The sequence below is a fragment of the Aotus nancymaae genome, unplaced genomic scaffold (assembly GCF_030222135.1).
Source record: "Aotus nancymaae isolate 86718 unplaced genomic scaffold, 86718_ANA_hifiasm-v0.15.2.pri h1tg000010l, whole genome shotgun sequence".
Lineage (NCBI taxonomy): Eukaryota > Metazoa > Chordata > Mammalia > Primates > Aotidae > Aotus > Aotus nancymaae.
The window spans coordinates 2826401-2848125 of NW_026988421.1; the positions used below are offsets into that span (position 1 = coordinate 2826401).

Sequence of the window (21725 nt, forward strand, 5' to 3'; positions counted from 1 at the left end):
AAGTTTGACATATTACAAGCATCACCAAAATATGAACAGAGATAGGAAGTGAGCACATACTGTTGGAAAAAATGGCACCATAGGCTTGCTCCATGCAGGGTGGCCACAACCTTCAATTTGTTAAAACAAAACAATGCAATATCCACAAAGCCCAGTAACATGAGGTCTGTTTTCCCTCTCCACGGTTCTCTTCCTCCATTAGGAATTAATGTTTTTTTGCTGTTCTTCTAGAACAGGCTGAAATCAATCCCAAATTCAAATTGTGATTGGAATTGCCCTAAAACAAGACACCCTGTGCGTATTTGGCCTCTGTGCATTATTCAGAACCAAGGGCTACCTCTCTATTTATTCAACACTTCCTTGACGTCTCTCCAGACCTGCTGTGCTTTTCTTCTCGTAGGTACCTGGTGTATCTCACTAAGTTTACTCCTCGAATTTAGTGTCCTACATTGATCTTGTGGATTGAAAATCTTTTATCTTCTAATTTTCCAGCTAATTATTAATGGAAGATAGAACAATTTTTGATTTGTGCATGCTACTTTTCTTTAAAAAGAAATTGTTAACTATTTTATTTAAAATATTCTCTTAGAGTTTCTAGATATAGATACATTTTTAAAAAAATCTATTCCTTAATCTTATTTCTCCTTCCCATCTTATCACACTTGCTAGAACTCTCAGAACAATGATCATAATGATAGCGACCTTAGCATCCTTACCCCCTCTTGACATTAACTGCAGGGCTTTTGGAGGACCCTCATTAAACACAATGTAGCTGCTGATTTTCTATTGTTGTTTTTTTTTTCTCCTGTAAAGGAACTGTTCTCCTATTCCTAACTTATTAAGTTTTTATCAGAAATTGATGTTGAATTTTATCAGATACCTTCTGGGAATCTATTGAGGTTTTTCTTCTTTTAATGTACAAATGTGATATATTTTATTAATAGATTTCTGAATATTAAAACATTAGTATACTCCTAGAATAGACCTATATGCTATATGAAAATGTTGTTTTCTACTTGCTATTTGCTATATATTATTTAGGATTTTTTGGTTTTTGATTCAAAAGCTATTGACACATCTCACCAGGACCAAGTGCCACCCCCTGCTCTTACTTCCTCCTCCAGGGAGCTGGGTCTGGAGTTTTCTTATACTTTTTCAGATTATTTTAGATTCAAGCCTCAGATCGTTCTGTGAAATGTACCAGGAAGCATTCTCTTCCTGCGCTTTGCAGTCATTCATATAGCAGGGTAAGTATTTGTTCTTACAAGAGAAATCCCTCACTTCCAAACTCTAAAAGATTCTAAAATCAATCTGGAAGACCAAAATACTGAACATAGCGGGACTGACACAAGAGATTAATGTGAAGATGTTGCAAAACTTAACAATTAAACCTATGGCAACTTTCAAAACTTTTCTCCATGGTTATTACCCTGTAGGAATACATGAGAATTTATATTTCCCTCAGAAAAATGTTCCATTTCATTGATAGTTTATCACCACTAAGTTTTAATACATAGCATTTCTTTATAGATTTATCACCATTATTTATAGTTTTATGAATTCTAGTCGCTTCTTTTCCTTTATTCCCTCAATCATGTTTACTAAATTCCTCATTTCTCCATATTTACAGGTTTTTCTTTTCTTTTTTCCTAAATAGATCTTTCAGTGGTTCATCTTTTTTAAGGTGTCACTGTTTGTTTTTAAAGTTCTTGAATTTATCAAGTTTACTTTTTCCATGTTTTGGTTCATAAATTTCTCTTTTGTAGCCTTTATTATTTTTCTAACATCTTGAACTTATTATCTTGGATTTTCTAAAACTATTAAAATAAGTAGTTATTAGAGGTTTTTATTGTTGTCTATTCTTATTTATTAACAAATATATTTAATCTGATGTATTTGACTATGAAATGACTTTGGGTTTCATCTTTAATTTTTATATGTCTTTGAATTAGAGACTATTTTTTTAATTTAATACTGGGGGAGTATTATTTTAATTTTTAAGTGTATTAGAGTTTGTGGTACACTTTTATTATTAAAGTTGGTGTCCATTATTTTGTGGCTACAAATACGGTCTGTACAGTTTATTACTTAAGAGATTTCATTAAGTTTTTCTTTATAATTAAGAAATTTTGATCATCAATTTTTACAAACATATTATGAATGTTATCCTCACTCTTTGGATGGTACAAAGTTCACTACCCCTTATTAAACACAAATCAGTTCTATTGATTATATGTTGTCCAGTTTTTTTCTCTCTCTGTTTAATTTTGTCAGTTTGTCTTGTCCTATACTGACTGTGGCAAATGAAAATTACTCACTAGGTTAATCCTGTTTTTGTCCATTTCTTCTTGTATTTGTACTTTTACTTTATTTCTATAATTATATTTGACACATAGGGAAGAGACATCAGGTAATATCACAGTGTTAATGTTAACTTAAAAATGTGGTTATAAAAAGGGATTATTCATATATATTCACGGTGCATTGTAATTTTTGTCTATATGAAGATGATTGAAATTACTTCAGCTCTTAATTTGATATTAATATTGCTTCTACTTTTCAGGTATTTGTATTTACTTGACAGGTCTTTGTCCAAACACTATTTTCCAACCTTCCATGTCTTTTTATTTTATGTCTTTTGTCAATAGACTTTAATTCAACTCTGCTTTTCAATCAAGCCTACAAGTCTGTCATTTGAGGAATTTGGCCTCTTCACATTTATCACTGGACTTATTTCTGTTGTGCCTTATTTATTTATTTATTTATTTATTGAGACAGTTTCACTCTTGTCACCCAGGCTGACGTGCAATGGCGTGATCTCAACTCACTGCAACCTCCGCCTCCTGGGTTCAAGCGATTCTCCAGCCTCAGCCTCCCGAGTAGCTGGGATACGGCATGTGCCACCACGCCCAGCTACTTTGTGCCTTATTTTTTTAATATGTTCTTGTTGCTTCCATTTGTTCATCTTTTACTTAAGAGTTGCTTCCTTAGCTCTTTTTTTCCTTTGGTGATTTTCAAAGAGTAACTCCTGTTTTTATTCCACATGTGGTTGTTTTTACATCCCTTTTTATAATATTTTTCTGTAGTTACCATTAACACTGTGATATTACCCAATGTCTCTACCCAAGGCAAACAAAAGTTTAACACATTTACTTTTTCTTTCCCTTTCTCATTTGCCAACTTTCGCTTTTATTATCTAAAGTAGATAATTAGATAGTAGATAATAGCTGGAGTAGATAATTAGTACTTAATTATTTGCATAAGTTATGCATTTAGCTCTTAATAATTACATTTTGTACTTGGGTTGCTTTTTAATCATATGAGCAACAGTTATTTAAACGCCACATACTTTGCTGGTTTTGCTCTTTACCTCTTTTCTTTTACACTGTGACTTCCCCATCCTTCCATAGCTGGCTGCAGTGTGTCTTCAATAAATTTTAAAAGAAATGTACACAGGTGTTATATTTGTGAGGTTCTCTGCATATCTCGGAATGTCCTTTGCTGCAGCCAGTTCTAATCAACATACACATAATGTGCACCTTCCATGTGTCTGGCATCTTGGTAGGTCCAAGGAAGAGAGAATTAATGAGATAGCACAAATCTTTGCAGTCCTTACCTTATGGAGTTTGCAGACTAACTGGATGTTACCTAAAAATGGCTCATTGTCAGGGTAGAAAAGACTTGCGTCAAAATATTGTCCTAAAAAAACTCTATAAACACTTACTCATTGTTGTCTAGTCTTTATTATTGCAGAAAAATCTACCCACTATTCAATTTGTCTCAAGGTACAGATGATCATGGGAGATGGAGGAATACTGGAATTGAATTTTTTTTTTTTAGGTACAATGTTCAGGTAAGTAACAAAATAAACCAAACCGTTCATAATCTCAAGCAGGACAGAATGTGTTCCAATAAAAGTGAAAATGGATTTGATCTTTTTGTAGGCAGAAGAAACTCATAATGGTTTGAGTTTTACCTCTTTGTAGGCTGATTGCTTTTTAGCCTACATGCATGTTTCTTTTTATCATTAAAATTCAAGTTTTGTTAAGTGTGTTTAGTACTCACAAAGCCCTTCCGGTTCCTCAGACATAACATTGGCTTCTCTGTTCACTCTACTCTCTTCTTCGGGAATTCCCATTATACATATATTGGATCTCTTGACCTTCCAGGTCCCCTACTTAATTTTTCATCATTTATTTGTCCCTTTTCTCTAAGCTTTTCTATGTTCTCAGGTTTATCTTCTATGTTAACGAAGCAATTGTCTACAATGAACAGCCCACATTGCAGGTTTAAATTTAGCAATTATTTGTAAATAGCCTTTTGAGGGTCTTGCTTTTTCCTCTGCGGGGGGGAAAAAAGCCAGTTCTGATTTTATAGGTGCAGTGTCACTCTAAATTTTGTGAAAAATAGAAAAGAGGAACTTTCTAGAATTTTCTACTTCTCGCTGCTACCTCGTTTCACAGAAAGCCATTTGTTCTGAGTTTTTAAAATTTCTGATTGTCTTGTCAAAAGTCACCATTCTTTGCTTATCTTTATAAAGAAAGGTTTCTTTTGCCCGTTTTTGAGTTATCCTTTTCTGTAACTAGATCAATATTTCAGGCACAGACTAAAGGACCTAGGAAAAGTTAAGGGCTCTACATTCGCTCTGTGAGGGTGCTCGCCCAGTAGTGCGGCTTGGAAGAAGCAGGGCCGGTGCCCTTCCGTGGAGGCACTCCTCTCTGTCTGAGAGTCTCTCTCCACACTTCCAGGAGCAGAGTTTTCCTTCTCTGCAAGGTGTGGCTGCTGGCAGGGTCCAGATGTGCCCTCCTGCTACCTCAGTCCCCGATCCAGCCCTTCTAGCCAGAGAACAACCCTGCAGGTCTATGGGGTCTTTCCTAGAGAGTTCTCAAATGCACTTTCCTTCCTTGATAGGAAGACATGGTTATGGTCAGCCCTTCCTTCCATGTGTGCAAAAAAAAAAAAAAAAAAAAAAAAATCACACAATGTCTTGAGTTTCCTGTTCTGGGGATGCTACTGTAGGGGGCAGCTCCAACTTTGGGTTTGCATGACTTTCTCATGTCTCTAGTCCTGTCCATGAGAAGCTTGGTATAAGGATGGGGAGAGCTGGCAACCATGAGCCCACCAACGGCAGCGTGAATGAGGAGGAGGGGCTGGGTTGGGGGAAGAGGAGGGGCCTCACCCCCCGCTGCTACCCCTGATATGTGAGACAGGCTGCTGGGGTCCTGAGCCCAGCACGGGGGAAGAAGGGCACTGTGGGCAAGGTGGCCCAGCTCTCCTAAAGGAGCTGACCTGTGGGGTTCCAGCAGGAGGGCTGACTCCAGCCTCTGCCACTGAGGCCGTTCCTGCTTGCAGTGTCCACAAGGGCCCAAGTTCCCCAGCTCGGAAGGAAGGAGGGTGGGAGTGACCAGGCTGTTTGGCAAGGCCTTCCAGGCTGACTCCGGACCCCAGCCCTCATGCAGCTCCCCCAGCCCAGCTCGCTGCATCAACAACATGTTACCCATCTCTGTAGGGAGAGCTGGTGATTCCTTCATCAGGAAACATTTTTATGTTGGCCTCTCCGACTCAAGGAGCCATGGAAGGCAAAGACTAGCAATTTTCACATCACAGTGAAAACAAAATTTCCTCTAGACAGTCAACACCACCCTGAGAGCAGGGAGGTAAATACGTACCTTCCCCTCGTCCATTCTCATTTTCCCCTTTTGTGTGTTAAGAAGCCCCTGTTTTGCGTGGCTGGCAGGAAGGCGTTGCGTGGGAACGCCTGCAAATCTGCAGGACCCCGAGAGCGGGGGCAGCGGCATTCTTTATCTCACTCCCATCGATCGCCTCTAATGAGCGCCCGTGCAGCTGCGGCTAATGGTGGTGCGTCTGGTGTTAAGGGCAAGTGTGGGAGAAGATTATCAACCCAAGGGGCTTCACAGTTGCCGGACGGCCCAGAGCCCTCGGGGCGAAGATGCACTTGAGAGGTCACTGAATCAAATGAGGGAAGATTCAGTGCCTGCCGCCAGAAGAAATGCAGCAGGACTGAATTTTTTTTCAACGGAGACTACAGGCATCAACAAAACCGGTACCTTCTGCTAGTCATTAGTCCCTGACCCTTCACCGGATAAGAAGGCTCCTACCGGAGCCGCCTCATCCTAATTATGACTCATCAGACGGCAGCAATCCTACCCAATTAGTGGGGCTTAAGCGAGGGGCACCTGATGGAACAAGGGTCCGACCCCCGTGCGAACCAGGGAAGGCTGAAGGTCTGATCCAATGCCCTCCACCCTGAGTCTGCTCTTACCTGGAGGGGCCAGGCTGCCATTTGATCTGATGCGCTTGATATTTCATTCACTGTGTTGCTTGTCACCCCCCTCGGAGATCTGACAGGGGCCAGATGAGTGGTCATCAGAGGTGCTGAGGCCAGTGGCCTTCAAGGGACAGCTAACCAGCAGATCCCATAGAATGCTCGCAGTCAAATGTCAGCACAGAAAGGGAGCCACAGGTACTACACAAGATAAAAAAAAAAATAACTGGCAAATGCCTTCAGGGGTCGGGCATGTTGCACATTCTGAACTTTAATAGCATAATGGAGTAATTTCAGCTGGGAAAAGAACTCAGACCCAGCAGGAAGGGTGAGCACGCTGAGGCTGGGAAACGCAGGCGGCAGGGAGGGGGCGGGGAGTGACAGCGCATGTCCTCTGCTTTGCAAAAATGCCCAAACCACTATTTATTTTAACGCCGTAAATAAGCAATTTAAATATTATCCTAGTTCCATAGTAAGTAACATGGTAACGTGATACCCTGCAGTTATAACAAATTATTTATTAGGTTTTTTAAAATTCTAAGGCAGCGTCTTTGTAACCGGGAGATTTACATTGGGTCAGATCATTAAAAATATGGGTGTGGACTGGCCCCTGCCGCTCAAGGGAGCATTGATCTCTGAAACACGACTGACAACCACGTTCTCTTTGTCAGCTTTTTCTACAGGAGCAGGAAGGTCTTTGAAAGTGGTTACCCCACGAAAAGGTCAGATCCCCCAAAACCCACCCTATATAGTTCCAGCCCCTCTTCGCATGTCTGGCAGAAGGAGAGAAAAAGAGCCCAAAAGACCTGGGCTTGTTGCCCAAGAAAGCCCTTCAGTTGTAAGCCCTGGTATGTGCACATTCGAAATAACACAGGTGTTTGCTTCCAGTGACCCTGCGAGGCAGCTTGGAGAGCATCGAGTTCAGTAAAGACCACGATCAACTTTCTCAGGACCCAAAATCATGAAGTTCATTCACCTTTACCAATGGAGCGTAAAGAACAGTGGTGGCTGAGATGACCATTGTTAATGAAGATGAGCCTTCTTATGAATATATTAATTACATTTTTATTCCTTAATAAGAGTCTTATATATCTAGCTTAGGAGCCCTCTTTAGCCCAATGTAAGATACCACTGAACTTACCAAGAAATAGAAGCAGGGACTCCTGACCTCAGAAGTTCAGACAAAGTCAGAGAATATTGCGGGCCAGCACGTCTGTGGTTAGGAACCAAGCATGAGAGACAAGCAGGGCTATGGGTGCTCACAGGGGAGCCCTGGGTGCTGGGATGATCACAGAGGACAGGCAGTGAGCACACAGGCAAAGCAGAGCAAGCTTAGAGCAGGCAGAAGACGGGAAAGGCTCCAAGTGCTAGTACAGAACAAGGGGTGGGGCCAGGAGCACTCGAGGAGAGCATTAGTACATACGGGATGCTCCCAAACACGCCAACAAAGATCACATACCCACAGAGCAGGGTGGATCAAAATATGGAAAGAAAAACCCATGGCTGAGCTCTTTATGTGTGTTTTTCTTTATTTGTAAGCTTTCTATAATGCACCTACATTACTCGTAGAATGAGAAATATAAGTTTATGCAAAACACTACACAAACTGTGAATGGGCACATCCAGCTGTGCAGAAGAACAAGTGTGAGGTCAAGAGGCAACTGCGGCCAGACGTCGGAGGCCCCGAGAGTCAGAGGGAGGAGTCACAGCACGGCCAGAGGCTTTCTCGGAGGCAGGCTCAGCATCGCACAGGTCAGGAAGCCCCCACATGGCAAGGCTCTGAGTCTTGTCCTATTGTAGACCCAGTTCATTCCAAAGCCACTACCCCATGGCTCCCACTCAGTGTCTTGGCTCTGGCCACCTTGCTGCAGGGAGCAGAGACACAAATGACCATTGGAAAAGATGAAGTTGCTGGCATGCGCGATGTTTCTAATCAACGTGTGGAAAGCAGCAGTCAGGTTCAGGGTTGTGGTCTATGCAGATCATATGGGAGCTCATGGGGCAGGGAGTGGGGACTGCAGGAGTGCAAGGCCAGATCTCTGCCCTCAGAAGCCGGAATTATCTGGGGAAATTTGCATTCTTCATGCTCCTTCTGGTGCAATGAGCCAGGTAAACCCCCTTGTTTGTCCACATCATCTATGATACAAAACCCCACTGGGCAATCAGAGTCTCATCTGCTAGAGCTCAAAATTACCTGGAGCTCTGTGTATCCCTCAGCTCCTAGGTGGCCACAGTCCTCATGAGTCCTCCTGTGTGTGGAGATCCATCATCTCAGACCTAGTGCAGGGAGGCTCTCAATCCACAGAGGGCACAGCTTCAGAGTCTGCAATAGACTTACAGTTTGTGATCACACGCCAAATGTCACAAAGCTAATTAGAGGAAATAATCTGTCCAAAAGCAGTCCTTGCAAACCAGGAGATGCTGGGTCATGCAAAAAGAAAGAGAGCTGCTCTGGGTCTTGCAGAGGGCCAGGCTCCTGATCCCAGCTCAGCGACATGAATGCCAGTTAGGCTGAGCCAGCCTGCCTGGGCTCCTCTCCCCAGCTGCAAGCCGCACATCTCTACCCATGCTGGCCTGGAATGACAGGGTAGCTGTTGACAGCCACCGAAGGGACCCCTCAGCCTCCTGCAGGGATTCTGTCTTCCCTCTCTTCGATATATTCTGCAGCAGGGACATTGCTCAGTTGACTAGTGGGAACCAACGAAGTACAGGCTTGGTCTTAGAGGCTTAGATTCAGAAGGAATGATACAGAGGTAAATGGACACCCAGAGGAAGAGGATGCAAATGCCACAGCAAGACAGCGATGAAGAGAACCAGAGACTCCTGTGCCAACTTCCAAAGCTTAGTCAGGGAAGCACCATTGTGGCCATGTGAAGATGAGTCCACAGGACAGGCTGCAGTGGTGCCTCCTCGCACCTGGGCCAAGGCCAGCCAAAGCTCAGTTCAAGGGTCGTGGTTGAAGAGACCTAAAACAGGTGAGGTGGACACCCCAAGAGTGAGTCCCTTGGTGAGCACCTGATAACTGAAGAATGTCCCTTCCCAACCAGAAGGAAATGGATCAAATAATACAGGAGCCAGGAATTCCCAGACACAAACCCACACGTAGGGCATGCAATGGTGTCTTTCACTTCCAATTTCTCACTCACGTGAGCCCCCAGTCCTACTTTAACAACAAGTTAAATAAGAATTGAATGAATCTAAGAAGCCATGATCAAATAGAGTTTGCCTTGGCCAAGAAGGTAGCTAGGGTTCAAGATCCTGAAGGGATTCCATGGTGCATAGAACTTTTTGGTTGGGATAAAATTTTCACAACAGAATGCATCTATTTTCATTTTATTCTTGATCTTTTCATTTTGTGGTATTATAAAACCACAGAGAATCAACGACTCTTAACTCTAGAGAGAATGTTAGAAGCTTGGCAACCCAGTTCCTTTAGTTCACAAAAGTACTTGCCCAGGGCTCCAAAAGCTGGTTGGAGGCAGAGTGGAGGTTAGCATCAGTCCCCCTGGTGTCGGGAGCCGGGATCCTCCCTGCCTGGCACAACCAGGAAAGATTCTGACCTACCCAGGACCTTATAACTGCATTTCAGGAGACACATGCGGTCTTGACTCCAAACCCAGTCGGCCTTGACATTGATCTCAGCTGTGCAACCTTCTGCCACCCAGGACTCTCCCTACCATGTTTGGCAGGGAAGCTTCTGAAGGTCACATGGTCCTCGGCTCTGGCCCTGCTGACCTCTCCATGTGCCCCCTCCACTTTCCCTTTCCCACCCTGTCTCTGATTCACATGAGAGTCTCCGAACACTTCACAGTCATTTCTGTTCTGGACCTCACACATTCCTCTCTGCTTGAATCTCCTTTTCTCTCTGCAGAGCCTGGGTCCTTCCAAGTCTACACCACCAGCCAAAAAGTAAAGTGTGACCTTCTCTAGGAAGGGTTTCCTGACACCTCATGCCTCCCTAGCTCCCAGCAAGCATGGATTCTCTGTAGGGAAATGATGAGCACTGCACTGAATTCTAACTGCAGGACCAACAAGACTGTGATTCTCTTGAGGGTGAAGATAGCTTTTATTTTTTTTCTTTACTTAGCATCCAACAAAAGTGTGGTCCAAGGGAAGTTCTTAATAACTGACAAACGGCTAAAAATAAAACTAGCATTTACTAAGGGCCTATCATATTACATTAACTCATTCAATCTTCATAATAACAACACATAAGATACACATGAGTTTATGTAAAAAAAAAAAAAAAAACTGGGGTTCAGAAAGTTAAAACACTTTGACGGGGTACACAGTGCTGGTGCCCACAGGGAGCCAAGATTGAGAGGCCAGCGTGGCTACAAAGTGCAAAGAAAACAGCTAGAAGACAGAGTTCTAAAAAGGCCTGTCACGCAACTCCCTGCTTCCTTCTCACAGATGCACTGACTTTTCAGAATCTCTGACTAAATCCGTGATTTTTTTAATAATACATTATGCTGAAAGGATGGCCAGAGAATGGTGCAAACTAAAAAAACATAGCTGCATTCTATGGACCATATGGGTGCATGCAGAAAAAAATCAATAGTTAACAAAGAATTTTCATTATATTCCATTATTACTATATGTCAAGTTAAGTAAATGTGAGCAGGCTGCAGCCACACCAGCTGACAGGCAGTGGAGGGGAGAGGTATTAGCATTTCAACACGAAGAGCTCCATGGTTTTATCTCAAGATAATGCCAGTGGATAGGAAGATCAGTGCAGAGAAATCCAAGGGACGGTTCCTCCCAGACCTGGGATCGTCTCCTCATGCCTCTTGAAGAGCCTCATTGTGGACTCCACAGGCAGGCCTGCATGGCCCAATGGGTCCTGGGTGGGGACGCGGGGCTGGAATGCAAATCTTGGCACCTGAAATCCTATTTTCCCATTATCTTTCATGAAAAAGTTGGCCCCCAAACAATGACAAATCACACTTAAGATCACAAGTCCAGGTATGGTAGCTCACGCCTGTAATCCCAACACTTTGGGAGGCCGAGGCAGACAGATCATTTGAGGTCAGGAGTCTAAGACCAGCCTAGCCAACATGGTGAAACCCCCGTCTCTACTAAAAATACAAAAATTAGCTGAATGTGGTGGCGCATGCCTGTAATCCCAGCTACTCGAGAAGCTGAGGCAGGAGAATCTCTTGAACCTGGGAGACAGGCAGCAATGAGCTGAGATTGCACCATGGCACTCTAGCCTGGGCAACAGAGGAAGACTCCATCTCAAAAAAAAAAAAATTTAAATTTAAATGTGTAGGTGTAGTGAGATCCTTGTGACAAAACTGTTCTATATTTGAGTGTGGTGGTGATCACACCAATCTACAAAATGGCGTAGAACTAAACACACACACAAGTAAGTGCATGTAAAACCTGTGAAATCTGAATGCAGTCAGCAGGCTATATGAGTGTCAGTATCCTGGCTGTGATACATACTGTGGTTACGCAAGATGTCACCTCAGGGTAAAGCAGATACAGGATCTCTCTGCATTGTTTCTTACCATGGATGTGACACTACAATGAACTCAGGATAAATACATTTTTCTGAAAAACTAGTCATTACTCAGATTAAGATTCTGGATGTAACAGGCACCGTTGTGAGAGGTAACTAGTTGGCTGAGTTGTGTAGCCATAGCATTTGCAACCTCACAACCAAAGAATTGTTTTGCTGTGCTCTGTGCTGGGGCTTCCATTTGCACTTCCCCAGACCTTTCCTTCTATGGCACGGCTCTACAGTTAGATGGGTTTCCTCAGAGCGGACCACTGAGAGCCCAGGCTAAGGCCAAAATGGCCGAGTCTTCCTCTGCATCTGGGCAGCCTGTGATGCACCAAGCCAGGCCTGGCGGAAATGGAAGGACTTCTGCACACTTCACTCTTTACTCCTAAAAAGCAGGCATCATAGGAGTAGAGGCAAAGCTGCTGAGTTTTGTATTTTCAGCATCAGAAGTGCAGCCAGCTGGAGGGCGTCCTTGTACATCCGACCTTCTTTCTCTTCCATGCAGCTTCTTTCTCTCCACATCTCAAACCCAAAGCCCAGCCCTCAACCCACCAAGCAGGGTGGAAAAGTCCTTCATTGGGTCTTCTCTGGGCGGTGCTCTTCTCCCCAGCCTGTGACAGATAAAACCAAGACCAGAAATTAGGATAAAATAGATTTCAACTTGAAAATGCTGGGGACACTGTCAAAGTCTATCTCTCTCAGGTAGTGTGAGTCACACATATTCCCACCTACACAAATCCTGCCAGGAGAAGACACTATATCCTGCCAGACCACACACACACACACACACACACACACAAAAGAAAGACAAAAACAAAACAGAAGACAAAAAAGAAACCCTATGTATAAACCAAATGACAGAATGACAGATCAGGCCCAACTGAACACCGTGACTTCCAGTTGAACAGCAGCTGTTTGTAACTTAAGGATTTCACCAGGTAAATGGCAGCCTCTGATAGGCTGACGTGACGTTCAGTCCTCTCACATTCCCATCACGAGTTCTGAATGCTTTTGTTTATCTTACAGTCTTCAGGGTCCCTACCATGGCTGGTGCTTTTGGAACCATCCTAATCCTATCACTTCAACGCGCCTCCTACTTATGGGCAGCAAAAACACAGTAAAAATGTGCAGTGCTTCCTGTTTGCAACAGGAAATGAGTCTAAGACCTGTGGCTTCAGAGAGCAAACACAGGTTCCCAGACTAGCACAGACCCATAAACAGCCTGTCCAGCAACTTTGGAAGAAGTTAAGTAACAACTAAAATGGCTCCCAATATCTTCCTGATCACACTGAAGCCACCAGGATTCTCTGAATTGCAAGTGACAGAATACAACTCAAACTAGCTTAAGCATTAAAAATAATTCATAGCCTCAAATAACAGAAACTCCAGGGGTTGGGTCAGGAGCCAGCCTCACCGGAGCCTGAGGTTCAGCCCCGTCAGGCCACGCTGTGCCCTCTAAGCCGGCTGCCTTCTGCCTGGCTCTCTCACAAGCAGATTACTCCATTGCTCCAGACTTTGGTCCTTAGAGTTCCTGATCAGTGAGAAAGCGAGGATCCCTTCTGACAGCTCCAGTGAAAACCCTGAGAGAGAAAGACTCTTTGTGTCCCAAAGAAGGTCACGAGTCTATCTTTTTTTTTTTTTTTTTTTTTTTTTTTTTGAGACGGAGTCTCGCTCTGTCACCCAGGCTGGAGTGCAGTGGCGCGATCTCAGCTCACTACAACCTTCGCCTCCCAGGTTCAAGCAATTCTCCTGCCTCAGCTCCTGAGTAGCTGGGACTACAGGTGCATGCCACCACCCCCAGCTAATTTTTTATATTTTTAATAGAGACGGGGTTTCACCATGTTAGCCAGGATGGTCTTGATCTCCTGACCTAGTGATCCACCCAACTCAGCTTCCCAAAGTGCTGGAATTATGGGAGACATGAGCCACCACACCCAGCCTGCAAGCCTATTCTTAAGGTGCTCACAGAGGCTGTAGAGATAGAGGAATTTGATTGGCCATCGGGGGCCAAGAGCCCACTCTGGGGCTTCCCAGATTGGGAGTGCAGACAAAGGGGGCATCTGATATTAAAGGTGAGTGCAGAGAAAGGGGGTGTCCAATTAACCTTCGTATCTAAGCAAGATTCTTTCAGAATGTAAAAAGTGCTGAAATATGTGGATCTAGGTAGCATGCTTACAGTTACTGATGGCTGGTTGAAAGACAGTTTTTACAAGATAAGTCAGATGTAGTTCTATTTTTAAACCTAAAGTTTTCCAGTTTTGCAGTTCACATTCGGATTGCATTTTTTAAAATACGTTTTCAGGGAATTTAATTTGCAAAATAATTTTAAAGGAAAAGGTGAAATCCGAAACTACTTGCTTTGAGTTCTGAATTGAGACTTCTGGACATGCTGGTGACTTTATTTATTTATTTATTTCTTGACTCAACTTCATTGTCTGTAACAGTGAGAATGTACTGTGGGATCCAACCGCCTTGGATAAAAAAAATTCAGTCCTATAGTTTCTGGAAAAAAAAATTCTATTTTGGTCCCAAGCCCATTCATTTTATTTATAAAAGAGGAAGCCATATGAAATACACCAGTACTGAATCTCCTGTTTTGTTTAAGAAGCTTCAAGTTTATATAGAGATCAAGTATTGCAAGGGCAAGGAATCTGCTTAAAGATCACTGATTAATGCAAATCATCTCTTGTTTGCCAAGAACACATATACATTCGAAAATGAATAATTAAAAGAAAACTTTTAAAAAATATTTTATGAAACAGTCCTGGTCAAATTGCTTAGAGAGACCACATGTCACCTACAGGAATTCCTCACCTTCTGGACTACAGAAGTGCCCTCTTTTAGGAATAAGACTTTAACAAGTGTCCAGGCACGGTGGCTCACGCATGTAATCCCAGCACTTTAGGAGGCTGAGGCAGGCAGATCACGAAGTCAGGAGTTCAAGACTAGCCTGACCAACATGATGAAACCCCATCTCTACTAAAAATACAAAAATTAGCTGGGCATGGTGGTGCCCACTTGTAATCCCAACTACTCAGGAGACTGAGGCAGGAGAATCACTTGAACCAGGAAGGTGGAGGTTGCAGTGAGCCGAGATCACACTATTGCACTCCAGCCTGGGCAAAGAGTGAGAATCCATCTCAAAAAAAAAAAAAAGACTTTAACAAGCGAGGACTCACTTAAAAATTTAAAGTACCAAGACTCCCATGGAACCTTGGGATTTCTTATTCATCAACGCTCTTTTGGTGACAATGACAGAAACAGAACTCATACAAGCTTGGAGACAGAAGAGGATGCTTGATGGATGAAACTGGCAAGTTAGGCGGGGGGAGTGGGGGACAATGGGATCTGAGAGCTGGATGCAGCCAGACCCCTCCATGATGGCTGCTACCTAGGTCAATTGTGTTCCCTCAGTTGAGCTTCTCTGTGAGGCCAGGACCATGGCTTCTGGAGGCTTCTGGAGGCTTCTGGGCTCATATTCCAGCTCCACAACAAGAGAGAAAAGATTTGCTTTAACTCTCCCAGCTTCGACGTGACTTAGATTAGACTTTGCCACATGACCAGGTCCAGATCTGTCACATGACTAGAAGGATAGGGCACTGTGATTGATTCAGCCTCAGTTCCACCAACCCTCATTCCAGGAGATGGTAGGTGGGGTAGGGGGAGGTCTGCACGATCGCCTTAGGTCCAGGCAAGCAAACAGGGATCCAGGTCAGGGCTCAGTGTTAGAGCAGCACCACTCAAAGTCCAAGGAACAGTGAGGTCCACACACTGTTCTGTCGGTTATGAGTCCATGCCAAGACAAGGAGCTTTACCAGCATATAAATCAGCACACTGCCTCCTCTATTGAGAAAGTCTCACACAAAAAGTCAGCTCAACCAAACTGTGTATTCAGAGATGTATTTGGCTTCGTGCATTTGAGTGATGCTTCTGCACGGTGCCCTGAAAGGTACTGGAGATGCAGAAATAAATCACACGCACACACCATTTCTGAACATCTGGCAAGAGAGAAAGGCATAATATACAAGAAATATATAGTGCAATGATGGCTGATGAGCATTGGATCAAGGTAATCATGGCAAACCCCTGAATAAAGGATCTATGATCTCATTCAAAACAGCAAGCCTGTTCAGTGGAGCTCTCTAAAGAGCTTGTATGGCCAGATAGTGCCACCCTGTTCTGGCAATCTTATGGGTCCATCCCTAACAGGACCCCAGGAGAGACAATTAGCAGGAGCCCAGTTAGGACTCTGTCCCTGAGAACTGAATAACCTCTGGTCCTCACCCTGTGCTCCAGCACAATTCCAGCTCTGGATTCCAACTCGTCCTCATTGCTGAAGCTCAGGGTCTGACCTTGAGCTCTCCTCTGCTTTCAGACATGAAAACCCCTCATGGACCATTCCGGAGCCATGCCAGAAAATTACCCTTGCTAATTACAATGAAATAAAGAGTACTTCTGTGCCAAGCAGCAAGCCTATGCTATCTCTACAGCAACTGTCAGGGAAAAAGCAATCCAGAGTCGCATTAAAAGAGAGAACTGAAAGTATTGTACTCTCTCAGGAAATTGAAAGAAAATTCACATCTTTACTTTTGTCTGCCAGCAGATGTCTTTACCTTGGAGGATGCCCTTTCTGCCTGCAGATGGGTCAGGTAGCGGAGGGCTAGCTCAAGCCAGCAAACGCACTTGAATTCCCCGATTCTCCAATCTCTCTGAAGAATACTTAATCTTAATGATATTTCTTGCAGATACACATTAATTCTGCATTGTTCCAGTCACAGAAAATGCCATCTTCTTGGACCACGGGATTAAACATTCACTTCATGTTTCCGTTTCCAAGATTGAGTCTTTCTTTTGTCAGGGACACAGCTTTGTCACTGGGGCGCCAGGCTTCCTCAACCTCTGCTCCCTCCCTGGGTTCCAGTGTCCTCCTGCGGTTACCCGGTGGACCCTCCAAAGGCTCTGCCTCATGCTTTCCCTGCCCATGGCATTAAAATGGCCCTGGTTATTCCTCTTCATGCCAAAAGCTGGCTGGAAACCACTTTGGTAGCCCTCAGAATGGGCCACAACTGCCCCCCTCTTCCTGAGGGTCTTTGCAACAATGAGCTCCAATTCTAACTTGTTTGTGTCATTCTAATTAGTCTCTTCTAACAAGAGGCAGAGGCATAGATACAGAGAGACAGACACATACAGAACAAAAGAAATATCACCATAAAAGACAAACAAAATTCTGAGACGCACCAGGAAATACTCCGAATCTTCACTAACCAATTTTCAAGTCTTCCTTTCCTGGTATCGTAACTGCTTCGGGGTTTTCTCTCAGCCAGGGAGCTGTTCAGTGCAAAACAAAAATCATAAGAAAAGCATCGGTAACAATGCAGGACAAATTAGCAGTCAATGAGCACAATTTGTACGAAGTTCTCTCTGATTAGGAAAACAATACTTTGTTGCCTTCATTTCACAAAATTATTCCAAAAGAAGGCCGCATGCAACAGAAAATCCAGCGCTGAATCATGAAAGGCAGTGGATCAAGGTCTTTCATCTAGGAAATCTTTAGCTAAAAAGAGGGAGAGAGAGAGAGAACATCAATCAGATATTATTTCCAATTATTTTTCAAATTGGAACAGAGAAAGAAAACACACACACACGTAAGCCTGACATGGTGCCACTTGAGTTTGTTGCTGGAAGGAAAGTCCTTGCTTATATTGAAGTAAAGTTCTGAAAATAAGCAAAGAACAGATTTATTGATTTTGGGGGAGTCTGGGTGTAAAAAAGAGAGAGAATAAAGAAGTGCTCTTTGCCCGCTCTGTCCAAATGACATCCCAAGTGGCCTCCCTAATGGTGGGGGAGGGGAGGGGGCAGGTGCCTACCCGGGCACATGGACAGAACTGCCCTTAGGCTAGGGCTAATGGTATTGGCTGAGCCCTGCTGTAAGCCTCTCTTTTCTAATAGCCAACTTTCTATGTGCGAGAAGACAGACAGATATTGATTGGTCCAAATGCCCTTGAGTTGACAACATCTGAAATGAAAATCCACAAGGCTAGCACAAACTTTCTGCAAGTTCAATTTCTAGAATCTGATTATGACACTGGACTGCGAAATCATCCACACATGTAAAAGGCCTCTCTGTTTTGTACACCCATTTGGCACCTGTAATTGGAGGAGTTAAGTGGCTTCATCAGGCTTGTTATTCAAATATCCAACAGAAAGAGGCAACTGCGGGCTAATCTTGGGGTGATTAAAGGAAGAAGTGTTCTCCCGCTGGTGCAGGGCTAATGTCAGCAATGAAACGGACCAAGGCCTCATGCCACTCCCCACCTAAAAAAGGAATTACACACAGCTTAAATACACACTCTCTAAAAAGCTCATGCACAGAGCTGCTTTCTGAAGGTGATTTCAGAACACCTACAGAGAATCTCATGATTTCATTACCCATGCATTTGGTGGGGATTAGAGCCCCCATCTTGCAGTCCTCATTACTCTATTACGATTAAATATTTTTCCTTTTCCTTCCTCTCCTAAATAAGATGCTGAAGCTGCAGTTCACAATTGTTAAAGTCCTGGGAATAGCAAGGTTTGTGGTACTCTATCCAGCTCTTATTAAAACACGCCTCTGTATTCTACAAATTCCTCTTGATCAATACATCGACTGCGGTATAAACCTTAAATAAAGCAGTTACACTTGAAGTACACACTGTTCCTGCCTTAGTAGGTTATTCAGAAGCATAAAAAGGCAAAACCTTTTGGAATTGGCATCTGGACATTTGTGCCAAGGAAACTGCAGATGGAATACACATTAAATTTATTCCGTCATTGATTGGAAACGCTGATCCTTTATGGCTTCACGTTTCTTTCCTCATTAATCTTAGTTAACCCTCTCAAAACAACGCCAGCTTTGTCGGTCCAAGATCTAAAACCCACCATGCAGAGAAGGCAGCTTTTTAAGAAGGGTTTGATTCCTAGCATGAGTAAATCAGCCAACAACTCCTGTCAGAAAATATCACTGCTTTCTTTTTTTAAAATATTAAAACGAGAAAGAACAGCCTTCTGCACAACCTGGGGTTGGGCGGATAAGTGGGAGGCAGACGAGAAGGCAATGTTAGCAGATCCCGGGGGAAATCCCATGGATAGCCAGAGAAGAGATGAGAAGGAAGCTCGTGGATTTGTTGCTACGGCACCCACCACGGGAGTCATTTTCAGCACACACCCAATGTCACCCACGGCCAGAACCTGGCACGGCCAGGTGCACACAGGAACTCTGCAGGTCAATGTTTCGTGACTTCCACAGCTCAAGAAGAGGTGCTTTCCAGTCAAATACACGTCTGGGTTCTGGGGATAAGACAATGGTTCTAAACACAAAAGGAATATTCTCAGATGTAATGATTGTGTTCCCTGCACCCCAGTTGGCTAATTGATATGATACTAACATTCCCTTTTTCTGCCAAACAGAAAGAAATGCCTGGTATCCCTACTTCCTTGCCCACAGCAGTACAGGGACCTTAGATAAGCCTCATGCTGCCAACAGCTGGCCCAAACTGCCCTGCTGCCCCTCAGAACAGGCCACAGCTGCCCTATTCTTCCTAACAGCCTTGCAACTGTGCACACCAACCCCAACCTCTTTCTGTTTCTCTTACTGGTCCCTTGTAACAAGAGGCAGAGAAAAAGAGAGGAAGAGAAGAAATACTATGAAAACTTGAACACAAAATTCTTAAGGCTTCTAATTCTAGAAGAAATAGAGAATTCCTAGAAAGAAATAGTAACAATCACCACCTATTTACTATAGCGAAAATTTTAAAATATTGAACAAAGGACTTAAAACCCTATCTGCTGCCATGAAGCATGCATTTAGCTTACTGCAACCTTATGGATGGAGCTCCAGAAGGTAAAAGCCATTTTTGAATTCATGGAAAGATCAACATCTGAATATATATTAAAGATAAAGTCTAAATAATTCATAAGAGGCAGAAAAACACCAGCCTAACTTCTAGGTGGATGTGGGAGCCACTGGTCCCTGCTGAGGGGACAGAGCCCTGGGGAAGGAGGTGCTACATGGATTACGCTCATATTGCATCCAGAGGCCTGGCTTTAAATGGCAGGCTGTCTTATTGGAAGGAAAATATCAATCTCCCAACCCAGAAGAAGATGTGAGCTCAGCACAAAATGAGAAACAATAGCTGGAAAGTAATGGCAGAACTTCTGGATGAGGTACAAAGAGTTAGTCCTCGTACGATTTACCTTCATGTATCTAGATGTTTGTAAACAGCGGTTGGGATCATCCTTGAGTACCATGATTTAGAAAGGCCCTAGATGTCCAGAATCCGCCTGGGGCACAGGACGGGAACAGCATTCGCCCTGGGACTGAGTAGAACCCCGTCTACGCCGTCACCGCACGCCATCACCAACAGAGGGCCATCTTACAGGGTCTGTCAGGCTTCCCTCCCCTTCCAAGCAGAAATGAAGAGCAGTTAGGACTCACAGCACCGGCTCTGAACTGTGGCTCCATCATCTTCTGCCCAGGTGACAAGTCCTCTAATTTCTGCACGCCTTTGTCACCTCCACTACAGCTGGAGATTCTGTCTTCTACCCAGTGGTCTTTTGGCCCTCAGAACAGCCCCCCAGGGTGCTCTAGAAAGCCACGTCCCTCCTTCTGCACTTGTACTCTTCCTCACAGCCCCAGCTACCGGTGATTCCTGTGTAGTTCCGAGGAAAGAGAAAGTCACCCATTATAAGAACAGTCAAACAAATGAGCATGGAGCTTTGAAGGCTGTTCCCAAAAGTGAGTTGGAATGTGCATTTGAGCAATGCTCCACTTCGGTGGGGTCACTCGGCTTTCCAAAGTGACTCTGGAAAACGTTACAGATACCAGGGAGCCCTGTCCTCGCTGTTTGCAAAGCCACCTCTCTGCCTTGATCTGAAAGTCAGAGCTTATCAGAAACACCCAAACATCTGGAAAATTCTTTTTTCTCTCCAACTGTGAACCAACCCACTGCCAAATGAGTGTGCCAGAAGATAGTGAGGGTTCAATTACATTACCTGTCTTGCCTGTCCCATCCGTGAGGTACCAGCTCTGTGGCCCAGTGTTTGCTCTGCCTGTGAGCAGCCTTGACAGAGAGCCCTGCCTGGGCTGGGTGCTGGTGACAGGCACCTCGTCACACTCCGTGGACTCTTCTGACAGAGACAGGACCCCTGGGGGCGGAATGCTGTGACCTAATTGAGTGGCAACCCCACTTCAGCCATGTCCCTGCCACCAGCAGAGCCCTGGGCTTTGCACAGCCACCCTGGACGGTCAATCCCCAAGCCGGGCTTAGGTCCCCACAGCCTCTCTCGGTTGAGTGAATAGGAGTTACAGTGTGGCCGGCTGCTCACAGCGGTTCAGTCCAGTTAGGCCGTCCACGCTGGGCCAGCTCCACGCTGGGGACCAGGCAGAACCTGCACTTTGCGTTCTTTTTGTTGTGGTGGTTGTTGAGATGGAGTCTCGCTCTGTCGCCCAGGATGGAGTGCAGTGGCGCAATCTTGGTTCACTGCAACCTCCGTCTCCCGGGTTCAAATGATTCTCCTGCCTCAGCCTCCCGAGTAGCTGGGATTACAGGCACCTACCACCACGTCCAGCTAATTTTTTGTATTTTTAGTAGAGACCAGGTTTCACCGTGTTAGCCAGGATGGTCTCAATCTCCTGACCTCGTGATCTGCCCGCCTCGGCCTCCCAAAGTGCTGGGATTACAGGCATAAGCCATCCGCGCCTGGCCCACTTTGCTTTCTTAGAGGAGAAAAACACCTTTTGGATTGAGGACGAAAGATACACTGAAAACAGCCTTCCTGTTTTTTCACATGAGAAAAAACCTAGAAGACAATGAGCTTCACCAGATGCAGCCAAATTCCAGGGCGGAACCCTCCCCGCCGCCCCCACTGCCCCTCCCCGCCGCTCCCCCCGCC

The 21725-nt window shown here is 44.3% G+C and overlaps 1 long non-coding RNA gene across 10 annotated transcripts; it reads right to left on the reverse strand.

The window, feature by feature from the left end:
• Positions 1 to 7810: 7810 nt before the first annotated feature.
• Positions 7811 to 21706, reverse strand: LOC105725219 (uncharacterized). 10 transcript variants are annotated; one of them, XR_001109237.3, is made up of 5 exons: positions 18849 to 21706; positions 17943 to 18110; positions 17439 to 17510; positions 17034 to 17349; positions 7811 to 12406 (listed from the first exon to the last, which is right to left on the reverse strand). It is a non-coding gene; the product is annotated as an uncharacterized LOC105725219 (long non-coding RNA). The 10 variants fall into 10 exon arrangements; XR_002478721.2 differs by having other exon boundaries at positions 17034 to 18110; positions 18849 to 20482; positions 20826 to 21706; XR_001109233.3 differs by having other exon boundaries at positions 17034 to 18110; positions 18849 to 19121; positions 20028 to 21706.
• Between the last annotated feature and the right edge of the window lie 19 nt (positions 21707 to 21725).